The sequence below is a fragment of the Lissotriton helveticus genome, chromosome 7 (assembly GCF_964261635.1).
Source record: "Lissotriton helveticus chromosome 7, aLisHel1.1, whole genome shotgun sequence".
NCBI lineage: Eukaryota > Metazoa > Chordata > Amphibia > Caudata > Salamandridae > Lissotriton > Lissotriton helveticus.
Window position 1 is genome coordinate 1889690058 of NC_136068.1, and position 16812 is coordinate 1889706869.

The 16812-nt window shown below is 41.4% G+C and overlaps 1 long non-coding RNA gene across 1 annotated transcript in view; it reads right to left on the bottom strand.

Moving 5' to 3' along the window:
- Positions 1 to 13422, bottom strand: part of LOC144767826 (uncharacterized) — a 103314-nt gene extending 89892 nt beyond the window's left edge. The window contains exons 1-2 of the long non-coding RNA XR_013598352.1: positions 12892 to 13422; positions 8603 to 8719 (exon numbers count right to left, since the gene is read on the bottom strand). This is a non-coding gene — a long non-coding RNA (uncharacterized LOC144767826). The remainder of the gene's footprint in view (positions 1 to 8602; positions 8720 to 12891) is intronic.
- Between the last annotated feature and the right edge of the window lie 3390 nt (positions 13423 to 16812).

Here is a 16812-nt window from a genome sequence, read left to right on the forward strand (position 1 = left end):
CCACAAGGCGCTGAGATGCCAAGATCCGGATGGCACCGAGGTGATGTCTAAGTTGCGGACTGATGTGCGAATGGGGCCAAAGGCAGCGTAACAATATTTTTTGTATGGAAGATACCACTAGGCGTTGAGATGCCAAGATTCGGATGGCACTGAGGTGATGTCTAGCAAGTTGGTGTGGTCATCCTACAATGCTGAAACTCGGCGTGGGTCACCCCATTAGCCTGTGAGATGGCGTCAGTAGCGGACCGATGTGCGAATAGGCCGAAGGCAGCACAACGCGCCAAGATCCGGATGTCACCGTGGTGGTTTCATAGTTGAGAGGCACTTCATCTGCAGTGGGGCGCCGAGATCCGGATGGCACCGAGGTGATGTCTAGCAAGTTGCTGTACTGGTGTGGTCATCCTACAATGCTGAAACTCGGCGTGGGTCGCCCCATTAGCCTGTGAGATGGCGTCAGTAGCGGACCGATGTGCGAATAGGCCGAAGGCAGCACAACGCGCCAAGATCCGGATGTCACCGTGGTGGTTTCATAGTTGAGAGGCACTTCATCTGCAGTGGGGCGCCGAGATCCGGATGGCACCGAGGTGATGTCTAGCAAGTTGCTGTACTGGTGTGGTCATCCTACAATGCTGAAACTCGGCGTGGGTCGCCCCATTAGCCTGTGAGATGGCGTCAGTAGCGGACCGATGTGCGAATAGGCCGAAGGCAGCACAACGCGCCAAGATCCGGATGTCACCGTGGTGGTTTCATAGTTGAGAGGCACTTCATCTGCAGTGGGGCGCCGAGATCCGGATGGCACCGAGGTGATGTCTAGCAAGTTGCTGTACTTGTGTGGTCATCCTACAATGCTGAAACTCGGCGTGGGTCGCCCCATTAGCCTGTGAGATAGCAGTTCTTTGGATTTGGGCCTGGCTCGTCTGCTGTAGTGGGGCGCCCCTTTACCGTTTCAGTTGCCATTCAGCTGAGTTTCGGCTGCTCTTGATGCTACAGCGACAGGCGGCTGCAACAGGACTCTCAAAATGGCGGCCTGTTCTTTGGATTTGGGCCTGGTCCACTAAAATGGCCCTGGGACACCTTAGAACTCGGACGCTCGATTTTTTTTTCCTTTCCTGTACATGCAAAAAAAGGTAAATGCCCGGTACGTTACACGCTTCATCTGCCACGATGAACTCTCTAGAGGAACCGAAAAAAAATATAGTTGTGGTAACTATACCATGCATTGTCATATGGAGAGGTGGCACCAATTAATTATAGTGCTGCATAAAAGAGATTTGGAGGAGAACCCCTGACCTGCTAGTACATTCATCAAAGAAGTGGCACTGAGAGCTTCAGAGGCAAGGGAAACGGTCCCAAATATTTAGAAGAACTTTGGAAAGATTAAAATGACATGTTTAGATTGTGGCAAATTTATTTCATGTGGACATCTGAGTGTTACTCTAATAAATACAGTATATGAACATCATCATAGTCGATGGTTGGTAGAGACATTTTGACTATATCCTGGACCTGCCCGTCCTCGCCCAAAATGGCGCCAGAATAAATGGGACTCGTAACTCCTTGTTGTGTACTGGTTGCAGAACCTTGAAATCAGGAGATACGTATGCAGTTTTGAAGCACATGGCGGGCGGGGACGAGAATTGATTGAATATTTCGACATCCCTATTGATATTAAGTTCTGATGTGTTATTGATTACTGTACTGTTGAAAGTTCGAATTAACGTCACCCATGGTACTTGCCCGCAAATGTATATCTAGATAATTTTATTGTAACTGGCCCTGTCGTATTTTAATTATAAAATGTACGTCCACCGATTCCGTAACTGTTAGACACCTTAGTTCTTGCAACCTAATGGCCCGCCCGTTACGTTCCTCTACAGTGTAAATGTCTATTTATCATATACGATTACAGTTTGCTCCGTGGCCGGCCCACGTGGTTATAGGCTCGTATTTGTATAATGAAATTTTCACAATAAAGGTTTTTAAAAGAAAACATGGTAGTAGTATATACATTGGTAAAGTTTTTAATAATAGTCACTGTTTTAGAATCATTAAAAGGCAAGTGAAATAAAGCAGACCAATTACATGAAGGGTAAAAGGTATAATACGAAGGAACGCAGTAAAGATAAATGGTCAAGGGCTGTTGTGTTTTCTATTCCTGCAACATAAAGTGATCGATAAGAATCTCATATTCAGGCGTATCGGCGACTAAGACAGCAGGTCGACCCTCTTTTGCTCAACGGCTCCGTCATGGGACGAAGAAACGCTCTTTTTCTCGAAAAAAGAATATATTTTACTTGCAGGACAGTTGTAAAATTTCCGGGAAAGTACATTAGCCTGGAACATTATAACATATATTTAAGAAAAAATAATGTTCGGAAGTAATGAAAAGCGTAATTTTTAGGTCATATGACCAAGCCTTTCATCATTACAATAAGAAAAGTAAAATGAACCAATGAAAAGTTTTATTAACAAGTCACATGACTTGTTATGCTTACGTTACGCGCTGCGCGCCCCGGATGACTTCCGGATGCGCTAACGCGGCGCGTCATATGACGCATTACGCGACAACGCAGGTACAGAATATAGTCAAAATGTCTCCACCAACCAGCGGTCGGAACACAACCCCTTTCAGCAGGCTAAATAGTTCTGTTAAATGACAACAGAAGGGACAGGCAACAAGAACCATCAGTCAAAGAGGGGAGGGCTAGTTCTTCTCTACCGGGTTACATTGGGGCGCTACCGGAACTGATCGAATTGGTAGTCTACAGTGTTTCTGGATGTTTCAGACTGAAGCTGGGGTTAGCATGAGAGCAGCACCATTTCGTAGCTCCGTCGTGGTCATTCCGCAACCAATCATGGCAGCCGTTCTTTATCGTTATTTTGGGCGGGGTGGGTGGCGGAGCAGAGCTGTTTTGCAGCCATCATTGTGTGGAGTTCAGTTCATCTCACTAGTTTTGTATTTGTCATGAGGGGTTGTTCCTAATGTTTCTATTTTAGCGAGGTCAAAAAGAGATCCCATTAGTGGCCTACTGATTTTGCTCGATTCCTTTTCTTTTTTTTTACACGATTTTTCGTTATCTGCAAAGACTAAACAGAGTATTGCGACTCTGTGTTTGTTTGTAAATAGAGAATGAACCAAAGAGAACTAATTCTAAAACAGTAAATACTTGGATAACAATGAATCAAATGGAGAGAGAAGCAGGCACGACGGATTACAATGGGGGCAAAGACCTGCGTTAACTACCTTTCACTATCTGCAAAGAGAGAGTACTCCTAATAGAAATGAGGGGGGGGGGCACCATTCAAAGCAGATCAGTGTGCATAAACACGAAAATGTTTTCACTTACCACGTACTTGACATTCGACAGCTTATGATATTTGCTATTAAAAAACCATTGAAATTCACTGAAAAAACCATAGGTTATAGACCATATATAGTTAGGAATTAGCATTTACAAAACCTTGAAAATTCACTGAAAAAACCATAGGTTATAGACCATATATAGTTAGGAATTAGCATTTAAAAAACCTTATTTTACTCACACAAAACCATTGAAATTCCATATATAGTTAGTTGCACTAACTATATATCGCGCACCTGCAATCCACTGCTGATGATGTCACATATTACATCATTCATGACATGGTCAGTGACATCACTGATGACATCACTGATGACATCTCAAATGACATCACTGATGACATCACTGATGACAACATCCAGTGACTGTATGTTTCTGTAAAGTTAAAATGTGTCTTACATATTGAAGAATGAGTGGAAGTATAAGTGTCTGGACAAAGGATTTAGTAGGTGCATGACTGAATGCATGAGTGAGTGATTAAATGTGTCTCACTGAGTGCATGGGTTAGTGACTAAAGTGTCTTAATTTGTGCATCATTATGTCTGTTGTTCTGTAAACTGCTGCATGTTTTGATCAGTAGCTATATGATTAACTATATGGGTTACTGATTGATTGTCCAAGTATTTGTATGGGAGACTGAGTGTGTGTGTGGCTGGCTGGGAGGTGTGTGACTCTGTGCAGATCAATGTGTACTTGTATCAATGATTGTATAACAAGGTAAGTATGTGTTAGTATATGTTTGAAAATGTAAGGTGCTCTATGTTTAACTGTATAGACAAGAAAATGGAAGTGTCATTGATTCTTTACAGGACTGACTAGGTGTGTGAGTAACTCCATGGATGAGTGGCAGACTGTGAGTGTCTGTATAGGTGTATGAGTGCATATGATAGTGTTGTAAAGATGAGTGATTGTATGTATGAATGATAGTATGGGTGAATGAGTGAAGGTGTGTGTAGACGTAGGAATCAGTGAGTGCGTATGTAGTAACTAGTATTGGTGTGTCAATGGTTTCAAAAATTATATTCTGTATTTAACACTGGGTGAAACAGAGGTTATATTAAAATGTGAGGAGATGCATTGTATTGTCACATGAATGATATCATCAGTGATGTGGTCATTGATGTCAAATGAGATGTCATCAGTGATGTCATCAGTGATGTCATTTGAGATGTCATCAGTGATGTCATCAGTGATGTCACTGACCATGTCATGAATGATGTAATATGTGACATCATCAGCAGTGGATTGCAGGTGCGCGATATATAGTTAGTGCAACTAACTATATATGGAATTTCAATGGTTTTGTGTGAGTAAAATAAGGTTTTTTAAATGCTAATTCCTAACTATATATGGTCTATAACCTATGGTTTTTTCAGTGAATTTTCAAGGTTTTGTAAATGCTAATTCCTAACTATATATGGTCTATAACCTATGGTTTTTTCAGTGAATATATATATATATATATATATATATATATATAGTATGTCAGAATATTGTATACGTAAATATCACATGACATCTGTTTATTGATTGAGGCAGGGAAAACCCAGCTTAAACAACACCACAATCCTTGTCAGAGTGAACAACAAAAGTCACCAAATTAACCTATGCTTACCATTCTTGTAGCTTGGCACAAAAGCAGTGAGGCTTAACTTAGAGTCAATGTGTAAAGTATTTATGCAGCACTCATGCACTAGTAAAGATAAAACACAGCACAAGAAACATCTCACCCCAATGTATAACAATAAAGTAAAATATCATAAATAATAAGACACCAAAGCAAATGAAATCCAATCAGTAGAACCAAAGTTATGCAAGTTAGCATTTTAAAATGAAAATTGGCACCTAAAGGATCAAAGCCTTGCGAGACCAGAGCAAAGTCAAATGTTTTGGTCAAGAACACAGTTAGTATACATGAGGTGGAGTGCGACCGGTCTGGGTTTACCTTTCGACATAGAAGAAATTATGAAGAGACGTTCCTGGGAAGGTGAAGTTCAGTGGTGTAAGGCAGCTGGGGGTGACCGAGGAGGAGGTGTCATTGTCTGGGAGCCAATTTACGAAGTCACCCTGAAGATTACTACATTCAGACAAAGTCACTTTTTTGGAAGATGAATATCTCCAGTAGGACTAAGCTGCAGGCTTTAGCCAACTAGAGTGCCACAAGGTAGAAAACTCCTTTCGATAGGTCCCACTAAACAGGATTTGCCGCTGCGAAGAAGAATGTAGAGAGAGCTACAGTGAAGTCATGCTGACCGGCAATGCACTTTACGGGCTCGCCAAACAGGTAGGTCCCAGTCTCAAGTTTCAGATTTTGCCTTGTGGAGCAGCTCTAGCACAACTTCCAATGGCCCAGGACTAGTTGGGCCCGACTTATAGCAAAGACAAACTCCAGGAAGAGGCCATGACAGTGTTCAAGGTCTCTGCAGCAAGCTAATTCTTTGTAGCTCAGAAGAGGAGGTTAGTCAACCAGCCCTTGGGGACACTCGGATATTCCTTTAATCAACTGGCAAGGCAAGCTTCAAGCAGTAGGCCATTCATCTAGTAATAGTTGTGCAGTCCTCTGAGGTACAGATTACACCTCAAGCAGCAGTCCTCTGAAGTCCCTCTGATGTCCAGGTCCCGCTTTAGGTCCAAGTGTTTACTGAAGAGTGGTTCGGGAGGTCCAATATTTATACCCGGTGCCATTCTTTGAAGTGGAGCAAAAGTCTGGACTATCCCCACATCACGTTCTGGAAATTTCTCTTGCTCAGGCTCCAAGTGGTGTAAAGTAAAAACAGTATTGTGTGTGCTGGAGGCACCCCTTTGAATTTTAAGTGGGGCAAGGACTGGCTCTGCCACACTTATAATGGCAGGATGGCCCATTCGGTCAACATATAGCCCCCTTTGTCTCACTGTCTGTGAGGAATATACAAAGGCCAGCAGCCAACTATTCATAGTCATACGACCAAAGACATAAACTGCAAGCACCAAATGGTTAGGTGAAGAAAATGCCAACTTTCTAATAGTGGCATTTTCAGAAATGTGATTTGAAAGCCCACTTTACCATTAAAGGATTTATTAGAGGATTTATTTTAAATTATATTATTTTGAGTAACGTTTCAGTTTGAATTCAAAGTTAAAACTTATTAAATATAATAAGATAACCTAATGTTATCCTATGGGAAAGGTAGGCATCACTATAGTGAAGAGATGTATTAGTACGATTTAACTACCAGGAAATGTATAACTTAAAAACGCATGTCTTGCCTTTGAAATGCAGTGCACCACCCATATGAACTGGTTAGGTTGTACCTTAGAGATAACATATGTGTTAAAAAGACAAGTGAAGGCCTAGCAAAATGTGTATTTTGCCAGGTCGAAATGGCAGTTTAAAAGTGAACACAGCTTGCAATTTGCAATTGAAAGGCCAGAGACATGAGTCCACTATTAGCACTCATTTACAAGCCATGGGTACATGCAGTACAACTTCACACTGGACTTATAATTTGCATGTGACAATTGAGTGTAAGCCAATTTTACCATCTTTAGAGGAGACAGCACAAAAACTTTAGCACTGATTAGCAGCGGTGAAGTGCACGGAGCCCTAAAGCCAACAAAAATGAATTCCATCGATCAGGATGGGAGAAGGCTCAAGGTTTTGGAGAAGACCACACCCACGTCTGTCAGGTCTAACAAATAATGCATCTGAAAAGGTTTTGAAGATGATATTCAATCTTTTATACTGTGACTTATTTATTTTTTAGAATTTGATGTCTGCTTTTATGATTATATGTATATGATCAAATACAGCTTGATTTGATCATTGATATTCAATCTCTCACATAGCAGACTGCTAGAAAAACAACATCAAAGAGTGTTTTCTTCAATTTGGGAATTCGGAAGATTAAGAGGATGGCACTTAGCACTGGGAATGGGTCTATCACAATGTCACATGCCAATGTCCAGAGGGTGCTGGGGAAAAATCTGTTTGCGAAATATCTGATGGAATAAGCCAAAAGGTACAGACAATAAAGGACAAGAATGGAGGCCACAGTCTTGACTGCGCTCAAGTGGGCATCCAGTCTTGGGTTCCTGAAGCCTTCAGCATTCTCTCCCATGAGCTTCATGTGTCTGCAGAGGATGATAATGATTGAGACAGAAGAGAAGATGAATATTCCAAAGGCTGACAGAATATGGAGAAAAAATGTTGCAAACTCTTTGTCAAATTCCACCAGGCCCAACACAACATGTCTGGAATCATTTACTGGACGATTATAATTTGTACAATTGGAGCTATTACAAACAAGACCGGCCAATGGTCGAACATCAGATTTAAAGACCATCGGGAGACATGTGGCAATGGAAAGCAATGTTGAACTCAGAAGCAGCCAAGGGAGCTTTTCCAGAAGTATTTTTACCAATCGAAGTAGCAATGAATGGCCAAATCTGACAATCTTCACAAAGCAGTAGACCGAGAACCAGGTAGCGAACCAGAGGTTACAGCAGCGTAGGCACATCAAGGCGGCAACAAGCCCCTGTCTGGCTCTGTCTGTAAAGAAGATTGCTTGAGAAACACTTTGGTAGTTCTGGAGCACACAGGTAAAACAGAGAATACCAATGTTTGAGAAGGTGAGGAAGGAGTGAATGACATCACACAAGTCAAGGACACTGCTTCTCTTTATCCAATCCATGAAATTCAACCCAAGGATGAACATGTTTCCTAGCAACCCTGAGACCAATGAGATCACACGAAAAATGACCAGAACAATAGCTTCAGGTGACATCATTTCAGCATCCCCTAAGTGGACATTCACTTCTTGAAATGATGCATTTCAGTGATGTATTATCTACTGAATAGTATCAGTCCAACTAACACATTGCTCATGGCACTAATTTGACTAATGCAAATAGTGATGCCTATCATTTCCATTCCGTATGCCTGTGTTGTAGTTAAAAGATCCAAACACCAGGGTGTAGTAATCAAATTGCAGGTTTAATCGGGAGTACAGCAGGTAACATCTCAACGCCTGCTGACCAGTCATCTAACTGCCAAACAAGCGCACATAGAATGTATAAACATGACATGCTAAATCTAGAACGCATTAAGGAGATAGAAACTAAGCATCATAGAGATGCAAAACTAGAACTGACAGTATATGTTTACAACGCATCTCCTCTCTTTGCACAAGAAAACAAAATAAAACAAAACAAAACATTAATTACAAATATAATCATTTAAATAAGAAGGTGGTTTACGATACCTTTGAACTTTAGAGATAACACTCTCACCGATGGAAATTTTAGAAGTTTGAGAACTTGCAAAGGCTTCTGAACCTTCAAACCCAGAATCAGACACATCACCACCCCCTTCACTACACCTGTAAGAAGCAGAAGAAAACCGAACAGATTCTTCTGTGGATGAAAGCATATAACCATTGGTGTCACAATTATTGAAAACAAGAGTAGACTTTTGCAGAGAAGGTACAGAACCATTTGAACTATTTCTCTGATAAAGAGCAACTCTTCTTAGATTCCATTTTTCTCCATTTGAAAGAACGACATAATGAGGAAACACTTGTTTTACACAAAATTGACCCCTAAACTTTGTCAAACCCTTAGAAATTCTCTCTGGTTTAACCTTCACAAAATCCCCTCTTGAAATCTTTGTACAAGATTTGACATCAACAGACTCATCAGCTACACCTAAGTTTTTAGTGAAGAGTTCTCTCACCCATGAAGGAAGTACCCTTGTACCAGGGAACCTACCACGCATTAGCTCAGATGGAGATCTGTTTTTGCCAGCATGAACAGTAGTGCAATACGCAGAAATCATATCTTTGACAAAATCCACAACATTTCTCTCCTTAACCAAAGCTAACTGAATAGTGCCTTTAACAAGTCTATTGATCCTCTCACAAAGTCCATTTCCTTGTGGGTTGTAGAGAGTGGTACGACGATGAGAGATACCACAAAAAGCGGTAAGCGGTGGGCGGGCAGGCACGGGGGGACTGATGAGCACAAAACGGAGCTAATACAACAACGTGCAAGGGAACAGCAGTGACAACAATAATCAGGCAAATGAAACAAAAAGGAAACAAAGATTAATCAGGCACACGCAAATACAATGCCAAAACGCTGATGAGAATTTAACTCCTCCATGGGGCCAATAAAATCCAAGCAAATAGTTGGCCATGGAACGTCTGGAGAAGCAATTTTACTCTTTACTGAACAAGAAGCAAACCTTCCAACCATGTTTCACACCGCTCAACCCAGAGAAACACTTGCGTATCCATACCTGGCCACCAAAAACGAATTTCCAATCTTTGTTGTGTCAATGTCCGTCCAAGATGCCCCTCATGAGCAATAGCAATAAGTTTATTCCTTAACCCCGACGGGATAACAATCTTATCATTACGCAAAATCAAATTCTCACTGCAAATAGAGAGCTCATCTAAAACCTTAGCATAAGGACGCACACCAACTTGGAGACAACTCTCCCTCCTGGCACCCAATTTGATCATGCTCATAACTTCTTTCAAGACAAAATCATCTTGCATGGCACTATTCATCACACGAAAAAGAACCTTCACCGATAAGAGCAACGTCCTGAAGCCAAGCTACGCTCTCATCCATAAATTCACACTGTGAGGTCTCATCTAGATTGCTAATAGCAAGTCTTGAAAAACAATCAGCTTGGAAGTTTCGCCAACCATGTACATGTTGTATCTCAAATTGAAAATCTTGCAGCTTTGCTGCCAATCTATACAATGTGGGTGAACCTCTGATTGCAACCCCAGGAGATAGAATGCGAATCAAAGGTTTGTGGTCTGTCTTAAAAATGAAACTAATGCCCCACAAATAAGTGCGAAAATAATGCACACCCCACACAACTGCCAAGGCCTCTTTCTCTATCACACTGTAATTTTGTTCTGAGAGAGACAAAGTCCTTGAAGAAAAGGCAATTGGTCGCTCCTCTGAACCATACTTTTGTAAAAGAACAGCCCCAAGGCCTAGAGCACTAGCATCAACCATAAGTACAGAGACTCTTTTAGTATCAAAGGGTGCAAACACATCAGCCTCACAAATCGAATTTTTATCTTCCTAAAGATTGTGTCTTGCTCAGGACCCCAAACAAATTCAGACCCCTTTTTGAGAAGACCTTTTAAGCAAATAGTTTTCTCTGAGAAACTCTTAACAAACTTAGAGTAATACTCTATCAGGCCCATGAACGACCTAAGCTGATCCTTATCCACAGGACACGGAGCTTCACGTATTGTCAAAAGTAGATCTTTATATCTTTTTTCGGCTTTATACCAGAGAAAGAGATCTCATGCCCCAAGTACTCAATTTGCTCCACAAGGAATTTGCACTTATCCTTACGTAAAGTAAGACCAGACTCACTAATTCTATGCAAAACGTCCTTCAACATATGATTATGTTCTGACACAGAATTTTCCAAAACAAGTATGTCATTCTGAAAATATACTACTTTGCCCAACCCTCTAAAGATTTCAGAAACCATCCTCTGGAAAACACTTGCAGCTGAGATCAGCCCAAATGGTAGTCGTGTAAACTGAAAAATCCCTTCGGTAGTTATAAAGGTAGTAAGATGTTTACAAGAGTTATCTAGTTTAATTTGATGGTAGGCACTCTTGAGGTCGAGCTTAGAAAAAAATCTAGCACCATCAAGAGTGGAAACAAATTCGGCTATATTTGGTAAGGGAAAGGTATCAGCTATGACACACTTATTTAAAGACCTACGGTCGACACAGAATCTCAGTTTTCCATGGGATTTCTTTGAAATTACAACCGGAGAAACCCACCGGTTAAATAACTCCAGTCTGTAACATCTCTTCAATTAAAATCTTCACATCATGCCTAATAGCCAAAGGAATCCTCCTGAGTTTGTGCTGAACAGGAAGACAATTTTCCTTTAATTTAATCAAATGAGAATAACCTTTTAATTCTCCCAACTCATTTTTGAAAACCACAGAAAATTCTTTGAGTATGGACTCAATGCAATTGTGCTGTGACTGATCAGAAACAGACTCAATGCAAGTGTACTGTGACTGATCAGAAACATCATCTAATACCATTATCTGGTCAGTAGCTCTTGGATTAATGATGATGTACAGACACATAGATTTTCCTTTGAGTGGATCTTTTCTTAAAATCTATATTACATTTAAAGTACCCCGCAATGTCTATTGGTTCTCCTTGAAACCCCTTTGGAGAGATGTCACTTTCCAACAGTTCCTTGTCACCCCACATCTCCTTAAAAATAGAACGAGGAATGATCGTATAGCGTGAGCCAGTATCCACCATGAGTGAAACCTGACGACTATCTATGGTGAACCACGCTTTAGGTCTATTCTGTCTTTTATCATCAACACTTGCAACATCAATGTCATTTACAACTAAAAGTTTATTCTTTACAGTCGGATAACTATCCATATGATCCCCCATCACAGCGACTTTTTGTCTAGATTTCGTCTTGCACATTTTCGAGAAATGACCAAGACGAAAACACTTGAGGCACTCCTTATTGGCAGCAAAGCAAAACCTCGCTTCTGAAGAGTGAGAATTGCTTCCACATCTTCCACAAAACCTATTAGTGGGGACGCTCTTTTTTACATTAGCTTTAAACTTATTTTTCACTACAGCTACAGAGTCATCAGACTTAAATTCAGAATCACATTCACAGTCTTTCTCAGACACTTCTGAGATGTCTTGCTCCATGTTCTTTTTCTTTGAGCTATCAATGACTTTTATGCATTTCTCTGACTCTTCAATGACCTTAGCCAAGTCTATCGCTGATTTCAAAGTGGGGTTTTTCGCCGCCCACAGTCTCTCTTGGATCTTGCGATTATTAACTTGTACTATTAACTGGTCACGAATGAGCTCATAGCACCGAACTTGCACTTAATTGAAAGCTCTGTCAAACGCGCAACAAAGTCATCTATGGACTCTTCCATTTTTTGCTTTTGAGTATAGAACTTGTAGCAATTCATGACTATATTCTCTTCTTTAGCGAATCTGACCTCAAGCCTTGAGATCGCCTCCTTGTATTCATTTGGCAGTGCTTGACCATTCGCTTGTAAGGCAATCGGTAGGAATCTAAAAATTCTCTGCCCTTCCTTTCCCAACGTACTCAATAAAATGGCTTTTTTCCTTTTGTCAGAAAAATCTTGCCCATCTAGAGCTTTCAAATAGTTATCAAATATAATATACCAATCCTCCCATGAGATCGGGGGATTGCCAGGTTCACTTAGGAAAGGAGGGGGAAGAGTAACGTTGATCTGTTGTGTCATACTCTATGATTTGTTATAGCGTTAAGACTGTGCAAGTTTCGCTATTGGTTGTGGCGAAAGAAGACTGTGCAAGCTTCACTATTGGTTGTGGCGAAAGAAGACTGTGCAAGCTTCTCTATTAGTTGTGGCGAAAGAAGATAAGTCAACAGTCTCTGTAGACCTCAACAACAGTCCCAGAAATTACTACAGTCTTAAGCTGCACATCAAAATGAACCAAAGGTAGAAAACAAAATAAATACCTCAATAGTACGGTAATATTCAAACAAGAGTTCCGATGCAGGAAAAACGGCTGCTCAAAGTGAACTCCGATGAAATGCGATGATGTCCGAGGAAATGCAATGTTGTCCGATGATATGCGATGTTGTTACATTGAAAACGAACATTCAAAATGGCCGCAAGACTCAAAACAAGGCTTGGAATGCACGCATCACTTCCTGTATGCTGATTCACCAGGCACTTTATGTAATCCTCCTACGTAAGCTGAGAAGAACACTGGAGGGTTGCTATGGAGTCGCGCGATACAAACCCAAGGTGAGACGTTAAGCTTGATTTAGGCTCAAAGCACCGCTATTGCCCCCCGATCGCTCTACCTTCTACCTTCGAGTCTTCAGATGACTTCGCTTGTGTAGAAGGTGGTGCACTGGGTTCGGTTTAAGTCGAGAGTAATTGCTGAAACAATACACACACACAGAAGTGTGTGAATCCGTTGAAACTTCTTCCACCGGACAGCAGACCAATCCGTCGCCAAAACTGTTGTAGTTAACAGATCCAAACACCAGGGTGTAGTATCCAAATTGCAGGTTTAATCGGGAGTACAGCAAGTAACATTTTAACGCCTGCTGACCAGTCATCTAACTGCCAAACAAGCGAACATAGAATGTATAAACATGACATGCTAAATCTAGAACGCATGAAGGAGATAGAAACTAAGCATCATAGAGATGCAAAGCTAGAACTGACAGTATATGTTTACAACAGCCTGCTCTCATGTTAGTTTTGTCAATATGATGCCACAGCCTATAATAGCAGCTCATCCACTCCATTGCCCTTAGAAGTCAACTGCTGCCTCCTAAACCTCAAAGCTAGTCCATGCTTATTAAACGTGTTTCAGAAAATGTAATTGTTGAACTAGTAGTTGATCACATTGCCTTAAAACTCAAAAGAGTTTGCCTCTGCATTTAGGCCAATCTGATATTTTGCAGGACACACGTCGGATTGTCTGATGCATGTGCTGCCTTTCCAGAATGGCTCTATAGACCAGGAAGAATGTAGGGTAATCTTGAGAAGTCAGAAACAGCACAGGGGCTGAGATTCAAGTGCAATCTATTCTTCTTTCATAATGCAGCTAGAATACAAAAATGGGTATTTTAATTTTGCTTTCGAGGGGAGGATTTCTGGAGGCCCTGCAGATGAGATTAACCTTTCTCTGAGCAAAATGCAGATGAAAAAATGAATAACAGATACATTTATAGTAGACAGGAATCTAGAATGTTTTAAACAAAATACTAATAGTCAATTTCTCCACGCCACAAAAAATGTAGGAGCACATTTACTAAAAAAGTCATGCAAATCAGTGTAGCATGCAGACAGTGCTGTATCTTTTTTCCGTTGTCCAGCTCTGGGGCACTTTAGGCTGCCTCGCCCCAAAGCATATACACACTGTCTTGGGACATCTCAGACATGGACTGACATTTACTTCCAAAGAATAATGGCGTCCTTTGAGACTTTGCCCACAATAATTACAATTATGAGGAACTGGGTTGCTGGCTGATTGGGGCCTGAGCCCTGGTTAGGCAGCAGCTACAAGCCTTATAAGGGAGAACAACAAAAAGTCACAAACTGAGGGGCATATTTACAAAGGCCATATCTCCGCTTTTTTGGATTTTAAAGCAAAAAAAGCTGAGATAAAAATATCACCCTATTTACAAGAGGGTGATAACATGAATTAGCGCATGTTAGCACCCTTTTACCCGACGCCTCCCTTTGCATCTCGAATTAGATGCAAAGTGCACGTTACTGGGTAGTACAACCTTGAAAATATCGCTGATGTGCACATCGCGATATTTAAAAGGCTGCCTACGCATTTTAGCAGAAGTTAGTGTTTGGAGAAAACCGCAGTTTTTGCCAAAAACTAATGTCTGCTAAAATGCATACTTAGCTATACTTATAATTGGGGGTGGATTATGCTGATACGACCACAGGGTGGTATCAGTAAGGTTATCGCCGTTTTCCATGGAAAACCAGCAATGTTCCATGGAAAACACTGCTATCGCTGGGAAATTATTGCCATTGCGCTATGCGTTGTTAATCCAGGTCTAGAATGGTGATAATTTTCTGCAATAGCCGGCGAATAGGGGTGGGTGGAATTTACGTAATCGCGTTACGCAAATCTACGCGAAATGGCAAAAAATCTCCGCGAACACGTGGAATTGAGTATTCGCGATGCTTTTTTACAGTTTGCAATCTCTGTTTGCATGCTCAGGGGGAAATATCTTGCAAACACGCATTTTGAGAACGCGAACAAGCAAAAAAGTCACGGAACGCCGAATTTTGGGCAATTTTGCGTTCTTCGCGGAACGCAAAATTACCCAAATTCCGCAAATTCCACGAACGGAGCAGAATTTACAGCCCAGGCCTTCCGCCGATAACTATATTCTAGCTAAGCGAGGCCAGTGATAATTATCGCTGCCGGTTGTGAATATGCCCCTTAATTTGTACTTAACATGTTCATTTGGCACAAAAAGCACCCAGGCCGAGCTTAGAGGCAATGTGCAAATCATTTATAGAGCACACAACCAGTAATAACATTAAAACAAAAAAACAAGAAAAATCCCAAACATATTTAATAGGATAGAGTACATTTTAATAAATTAGGTGACCTAAACAACAATAATCCAATCAATAGAACTGCAGGTATGAATTTTTAAAGATTTTAGAGACAGAAGGGGCAAAAACACAAAGCTTCAACTAGGGCTATCTCATCAGGCTTAACCGTGTCAAAGTCACAAGTTCATGCCAACAGCGATGGAGCACAAGTTGGTTACAGACAGCAGGTTAGGCTTGCTGAAGTCCATGCCAAGAGTCCCATTTGTTTTGTAGATGGCTACAAGGAGCAGAAAGCACATAGTTGAAGGCTGCCAGCATAGTGCAAGAGCAGATGCGGCATCATGGCAGGCGTTGCTAGAGCTTCACATTGACTGTCCCTGCAGACCGTCGATGCTGCAGTGCGTAGTGTTGGGCTGATATACAATGCGAACTGTTAGATCTTGATGAACACAGGGCCGTTCAGAGCATCAAAGAGCCCAAAAGCTAGTTTCAGCTTTCTGAGCCATACCAAGGGTCCACAACTTGAGGGGCAAGACTTCTGAAGGTTCCATGTGGTGGTGCAGGATGTTGTGGAGACTTTATGTCATTGAAGCTCAGATCGGGAGGCCAGCAGACTAGCCCTTGGAGTGTCTCTGGTAGCCATGGATTCAACATGAAGTTGCAAGTCCATTTCTCCTTCCCATAGGCAAAACGGCATCACTGCAGAAAGGCAATGCAGCAGCAGGTCAGCAGGGTGGCAGTTCTCTAAGCAGTACAGCAGTTCTACTTCCTGGCAGAGTAGCCACATGTCCAGAAGTGTACTAAAGAGTCTGAGGTCCCCTTTTTATAGTCTAGTGCACTGGATCTGGAAGGTGGGGGACACTTCTAAACAGTGGCTTTAAATGCATATACTTTACTGCCTCCCCAGATTGGCTGCAAACTGTCTGCAATACAATGTGGGATTGTTAGGCCGTTTGTTTGAAGGCAGAGCAGAGGCTATGCAGTTGTAATTGGGGCTGTGCTCAGCGCCAGCCCCATCCTGCCAGCAAATGTCCAATTCAGACACATCTAGTCCCTATATTTTGTGACTGTCTAGGAGGTATTCACAAATTCTAACTGTCATTTACACTCGGTCATGTGACCCAAGACAGGCTACAGTCACAAAAGGGCTGAGGGCAGGAAAATGCCAATTTTCTATAAGTGCCATTTTCAAAATTATAATGTCAGTCAGTCAGTCAATCCTCTTTATTTGATTACTTAAAATCAGAAAAGTACAAAAATGGAACACAGACAACAATATTACAAATCTTGAGGCATGACAGCTAAAATACATAGGCAATATTTCAAATCATTAT